Source organism: Podarcis bocagei (assembly GCF_964188305.1).
Source record: "Podarcis bocagei genome assembly, chromosome: 3".
Classification (NCBI taxonomy): domain Eukaryota; kingdom Metazoa; phylum Chordata; class Lepidosauria; order Squamata; family Lacertidae; genus Podarcis; species Podarcis bocagei.
In genome coordinates this window covers 111,723,763-111,729,836 of record NC_138127.1, presented here as the reverse complement: position 1 = coordinate 111,729,836, position 6,074 = coordinate 111,723,763, and the positions used below count along the sequence as shown (strand labels likewise).

The 6,074-nt window shown below is 51.2% G+C and overlaps 1 protein-coding gene and 1 pseudogene across 2 annotated transcripts in view; both read right to left on the bottom strand.

Annotated features, from left to right (window-relative positions):
* The window catches only part of ABHD1 (abhydrolase domain containing 1), a 128,457-nt gene that overhangs the window by 105,810 nt on the left and 16,573 nt on the right, over window positions 1–6,074 (bottom strand). The window lies entirely within an intron of this gene.
* Window positions 2,332–3,659, bottom strand: LOC308583402 (glucosamine-6-phosphate deaminase 1 pseudogene; annotated as a pseudogene). The gene has a single exon. The product of its transcript is annotated as a glucosamine-6-phosphate deaminase 1 pseudogene (transcript).

Sequence of the window (6,074 nt, the reverse complement as noted above, 5' to 3'; positions counted from 1 at the left end):
TCAGCTCTTGGCTCTGCCTGGCCTGCCTTGCTGCAAAAGTTCAGGGGGAGAGCAGGAGAAGGCCCGGCAGAGCCAGTGGCCCCACTTCCTCTGGAGCTGTGGGGGGAGGCGGGGGGGGGGGGTGAGAAGAGAATGTGCAGGCCAGAGGCAAGCCACACACCAGTCACTCTGCTCTGCCAGCTGGGATTTGCCAGTGGACACGACTTCAATGTTTGACTTTTATTGTGGGGCGATGTGATGTTTGGCCTCAAGGGAGGAAGCAGGAGAGAGAGGGGTGTGTGTGTGTGTGTTGCGCGCCCTACTTGGGCTGTTATTGCGCAGGGAGCAGGGCTTCAATCTCTGGCGGGGCTTGCCATAAAATGCCTCCGCCCTCCTAATGGCTTTTGAGACAGGCCCCTCAGCTACTGTTTGCAGAAGAGCAGGAGGGATGATCAGAAGTGAGGAGGAGCCGAGGTGGGGCGGGGGTTGTGGGCCCCATTTCCTCCCCACCCCCATAATTTGATCATTGTGCATGAGCTTTTTGGGTGAGGGGCTAAAGTGACCTCCCAAATGAAGCCCCCCCCCTATCAAACCACACCAAGTCTTGCCTTTCTCTTGGACAAAGGACTTTTCATCAGCCAGCAGGAGGTTCGGCGGCTGCTGCTGTTCCCTCAATGCGGGGCTGACCCTACCATTAGGCAAAGTGAGGCAGCTGCTTCAGGCGGCAGTTCCTAAGGGGTGGCAGCAGTCTCCCCCTCATCCTCCACCTGCAGGCAACAGGTGTGGTGGAGGAAGTTGCCCCATTGACAGAGCTGATTCAGCTGCCAGTCTGGTTGAATACTACGCAGGGACTGTCGGGACGCCATCTTGACCTTTGCCTCAGGCAGCACAATGTATTGGGCAGGCCCTGCGAGCGTCAGTGTGCTTCCATGCTGGGGGAGTGTGTGTGTGTGTGTGTGTGTGCACCTTTTGCATTTCTGCCCTAATAACTGTGCAAGAGACTTGCAATGCTGTCAAAAGTGGCAGTTGTACCAGGATAGCTCACTGATCTCAGGGGACTAACAGAGAAAGAGCGAGAGAGACGGAGAAATATACTCTTTACATGCTCAAGTGCATCCTTTTAGTTTGGAGCAGTGAAAACAGCAGCACGCAGGAATCCAACTCTGTTTCCTAGTGCTGTGGAGCAGGGTTAGCCCTGAGCAGAGACCCCCCCCTCAAAAAAACCACTCCTCCAGCACTACAGCCAAGAGCAGAGCTGTGACGGGTGGGGGCCCCTCTCTCCTCCGCCAGCGTCCCCTTGAAGACCCCTTGGTCACATGTGTTACATTATGCCTCCAACTCATGATGCTCCCTTCCCTGCCCCCCCCCCCTGCCTGCCCCATCACCAGAGCTTGGAAGTTCATTTCTTTGCATGCTGTGGGGAGAAGTTCAGAAGGGAAGGTGGGTCTGGGGGAGGGGAAGGTGAGGAGGGCAGAGTGGCTTTGCAGTGAGTTGGGGGGGGGTCTTGAAGAAAGTGCAGCTGCCCCCCAGAGCCGTAGCTAGGTGATCTTGCACTCCTGGCAGAACCGTCCAGAAAATAGCGAAAAACAGGGCCCCCGCATAAAGACCCTTTATTTAAAACCTTTTCTTACAAGGCAATAATCAATATTTTTATTTATAGGCATATTTATGGACATATTTTAAAGCCAAATTTGTGGGAGGGGCCTCGTCCTCACCACCCCCTAACTACGGCCCTGCTGCCCCTGTCCTCTGTGACCCGACTTGGACAACTAAGGTTCTGCCCCACAGGTGTCACATGACTCTGACCCCGAGACCCCACACGACCACCACCAGGGAGGAGGAGAACCTTGTGTGGGCCTGACCACTTCCTGTAGAACAAAGGGGGCCTTGTGTGTGATGCCCCAACACAAGCTCTGCCTCTGCCTTCTGGGCGACCCCCCCCCCATGGACTGCTGAGTGGTTGGGGCTGAGCAGGTCAACGACAGCGATACCCCCCTCCTCACCAGGGTGCCAGCTCTCCCCCCTCGTTCCTGCTAGGGATGCCCTCCATCCCACCCCCCACTGTTATGTGAAGAGGATCCAAAAGACAGCAGTCTGATTGGTCCTACACAATGGGCCCCACGTGATTGGCTAATTCCGGGACTCACCTGTAGGCCAATCAGGTTGCAGATTCACTTCCACCTGGAGCTGGATTGGGTGGCTCCTGTGGACCAATCAGACTGCTGCCTTTTGGATCCTATTCAACTCAGTACATAACACTGACACCTTGGCTCAAATAGCTGATGGGGTGTGTGGAGAAGACCCCTCCTCAGTATGGTTCTACTGGGAAGCAGGGAGGACCCAAAGAGGCTATTTGGTGGTTGGTTTTTTTAATGTATGGATGTTAATGTAAAAAAAGATGAGTAGCCAAAGCTCCACATTTTCACGTCCCATTCTTGGTTACAGATCATCTTTTTGCTATGCAGACAGATAACATGTTCAGATTTTCTTCTCCGTAACCCTTAAGTTATGCAGTGCTCTGTTAAGGAGAAGAGACAGTCTCTGTTTCCTCATTTGGTCTTTAGAAAGGGGCAAACTGACAATTAGTTCCATGGTGCAGCTGCCTCACCATTGAGAAAATGACATTTTCCAGTAATGTGTTTTTCTGTAGAGCCTTCCTGAGATACAGAGGCAGGAAGCTCTCAACCAGCTCCACGGAAGCCTAAGGACCAGTTGCTCCAAATCGCAAGAGGCTAGTCCTTATACGGCTTCTTAGACTGCCCTCTGCCGGCTCCCATTTCTTTTATGCTGTACAGTGGATCCACGAGCTTGTTGTGGACAAGCATCAGACCTTGAAAGTGCTTCACAGTTTTCACTTTAAGTTCCACCGTGGCGTCTTCATCACACACAAAGACAGTGCGAGGATGTTGCTGAAAGGCAGACACGGTCCACATGTGGCTTACTCCTTCCTCAATCGCCTTGTACAAAGCAAACGCCTTGTGGGCTCCTGTGATCAGAATCATCACCTCTCTGGCGTCCATGACTGTGCCCACTCCAACGGTGAGTGCCATGGTGGGCACTCGGGAGAGGTCTCCACCAAAGAACCTGGCGTTAGCCAATATGGTGTCCATAGCTAAGGTCTTCACTCGGGTTCTGGACACCAGGCTAGAGCCGGGCTCATTGAAAGCAATGTGACCATCTGGGCCAATACCTCCAACAAAGAGTTCGATTCCTCCAGCCTCTTTGATCTTCTCTTCAAAAGCCTCACACTCCTCTTCCAGGTTTGCTGCCTTTCCATCCAGAAAGTGGGTGTTTTCAGAGGAGATGTCGATGTGCTTGAAGAAGTTGTTCCACATGAAGGAGTGGTAGCTTTCGGGGTGATCCTTCGCAAGACCCACATACTCAGTCATGTTGAAAGTTTTCACATATTGGAAAGAAAGATCTCCATTCTTGTAATATTCTATTAGTTTCCCATAGCATCCTAACGGAGTACTTCCGGAGGGAAGTCCAAGGGTGAAATATTTGCTTGGACCAGGACTAAACTGGATGATCCGATTCCTAATGTACTTTGCTGCCCATTCGCTGGCCTGAGCATGGTCCTCTAGAATGATGAGTTTCATGCTCACCGTTCTGCTACAGCCCCGACTCCTCCAGTCCACTCCTGGCCCACCTTATGGTTGAGCCGAGAGAGAGGCTCCTTGGTGACATCACTTGCACCGCAGCTCACTCCTGTGGAAGTGATGATGTCACAGAGCAAAGAAGAATGATGTCACTGAATATATATCCAGCCAGCCTGGCTGTTATCATTGGGAGGGTTCTGCCTGTCCATGTGCGTAGAAGGTCCTGGAGACTTTCCTCAACACTGTTGTTAGTTTATAAAACTATATACCACTATATCACAGAAATACTGTACGTCACAGTGGTTTACAACTTTATAAAGCCATAAAACCATATTGTTGTTGTTGTTTAGTGGTGTCCGCCTCTTGGTGACCCCCTGGACCAGAACACGCCAGGCCCTCCTGTCTTCCACTGCCTCCCCCAGTTTGGTCAAACTCATGCTGGTAGCTTCCAGAACACTGTCCCACCATCTCGTCCTCTGTCGTCCCCTTCTCCAACATCAGGGTCTTTTCCAGGGAGTCTTCTCTTCTGAGGTGGCCAAAGTATTGGAGCCTCAGCTTCAGGATCTGTCCTTCCAGTGAGCACTCAGGGCTGATTTCCTTCAGAATGGAGAGGTTGGATCTTCTTGCAGTCCATGGGACTCTCAAGAGTCTCCTCCAGCACCAGAATTCAAAAGCATCCATTCTTCGGCGATCAGCCTTCTTTATGGTCCAGCTCTCACTTCCATACATCACTACTGGGAAAACCATAGCTGTAACTATACGGACTTTTGTTGGCAAGGTGATGTCTCTGCTTTTTGAGATGCTGTCTACGTTTGTCATTGCTTTTCTCCCAAGGAGCAGGCATCTTTTAATTTCGTGACTGCTGTCACTATCTAGTAAAATAATAAACGCTTGCCTTTTTAAACTATTTGCTTGCTGGACATCCAGTACTTAAATGAATAAAAACAGAACAGTTTTAAATATGTAGTTTAAAATAGAGCAGCAAAGTCCATTGCCCTTTCCCTCTCTCCCTCTGTGTCTCTCCACTTTCAAACTTGTGGTCCAAGCTGCCAGATCTAAAGGGAGCACTCGTCCTCCCTCCATTATGATGGGGTGGGGGGGTAGGGAAGGCCATGCCCTGAGGCTGGGACTTATTACAGCCCCCTGAGCTCCTGGGGTCCCTCGGCCTGTCTGCACGGAGACTGCCACATAATCCCTGGGATGCTGCTGATTGACAGGAGGGGGCTGGGCGTGAGCAAAGCAGCTTGGAGGGGCAAGCAAGGCAGCAGCCAGCATGTTCAGATCCTGGATCAGGATGACATGGGTGGATCTGGGTGGAGCGCCTGAGTCAACAACAAAGCAGAGCTTGCCCTCCGCAAACGGGGGGGGGGGCAGAGACACAGTTGGGCTTGGTTTGTGCCAACCATTTCTATAACATTTTAGTTTCTCACCGTGAGGTTGCAAAAGGGATACAAGGAAGGCAGTGGAAACGGACCACGACATCATCAAAGCTTCCTTAAAGTGCCTGCTGCAAGCATAGTAATGTAAAAACTCCCCAGCAAGTACCAGAGGTTCATCAGGGAGAGGCCCCTCTGAGCTCAGTCAGGAGGGAATTCCACAGAATCGGGCCCACAGTACTCCGAGTAAGTATTGTGGGGAGAGAGGAGGGGGAGTCCCTGGTTAGCAATGGCAGGGGAAACGACAGCATCGCACCTCCTTCCTCCTTCCTAAAACAGCAGCAAGGGCAGCCTTGGGCAGCCTGGTGTTTTCCATATAGAATCATAGACTCGTGGTTGGAAGGGACCCCCCAGGGTCATCTAGTCCAACCCCCTGCCATGCAGGGATCTCAGCTGAAGCACGACAGATGGCCATCCAGCCTCTGTTTAACAAGCTCCAAGGAAGGAGAGTCCAGCCCCTCTCCTGGGAGTCTGATCCACTGCGCAACAGCCCTTTCTGCCAGGAATTTCTTCCTGGTGTTTAGTCGAAATCTCCTTTCTTGTAATTTGAAACCGTTGGTTCAAGTACAACACTCTTTGTAATGCCTGAGAAGACATGCAGGGGAATGTTTGGTCCAGCCGGTCGAAACTTCTTGTTCCTCCTGGCTGGAGCATCTTTCCTTTTGCCTGTGACAGAAACTGGGCATGACCTCACCTGTCCAGGTAACAAAAGGACGAGTCATGCAGCACCCTCCCCCTTTCTCTTTTTTGACTTCCTTCTTCGTTTGACCAGCTTCGTTTGCTCTCAGCTAGCAGAAGCACTGGGATTATTCCCCCATATGGGGTAGATCCACATGTACATATTTGTAACTAAGTCTGCCTTCAGAGATCCAACTGTGAACTGATGTAAGTAAACTTCTTTTTATTGACTTTAAACAAGATTGTGGCGTCTTTATTCTTTTAAGAGGAATTCAAGGGAACTTAACAGGAACTATACAATTCAATCTGTGACAGACTGAATTGTATAATAGTGAGAGGCTCGCACGAGCCTGCAACCAGTAATCTGCTGCGCATGTAAAAG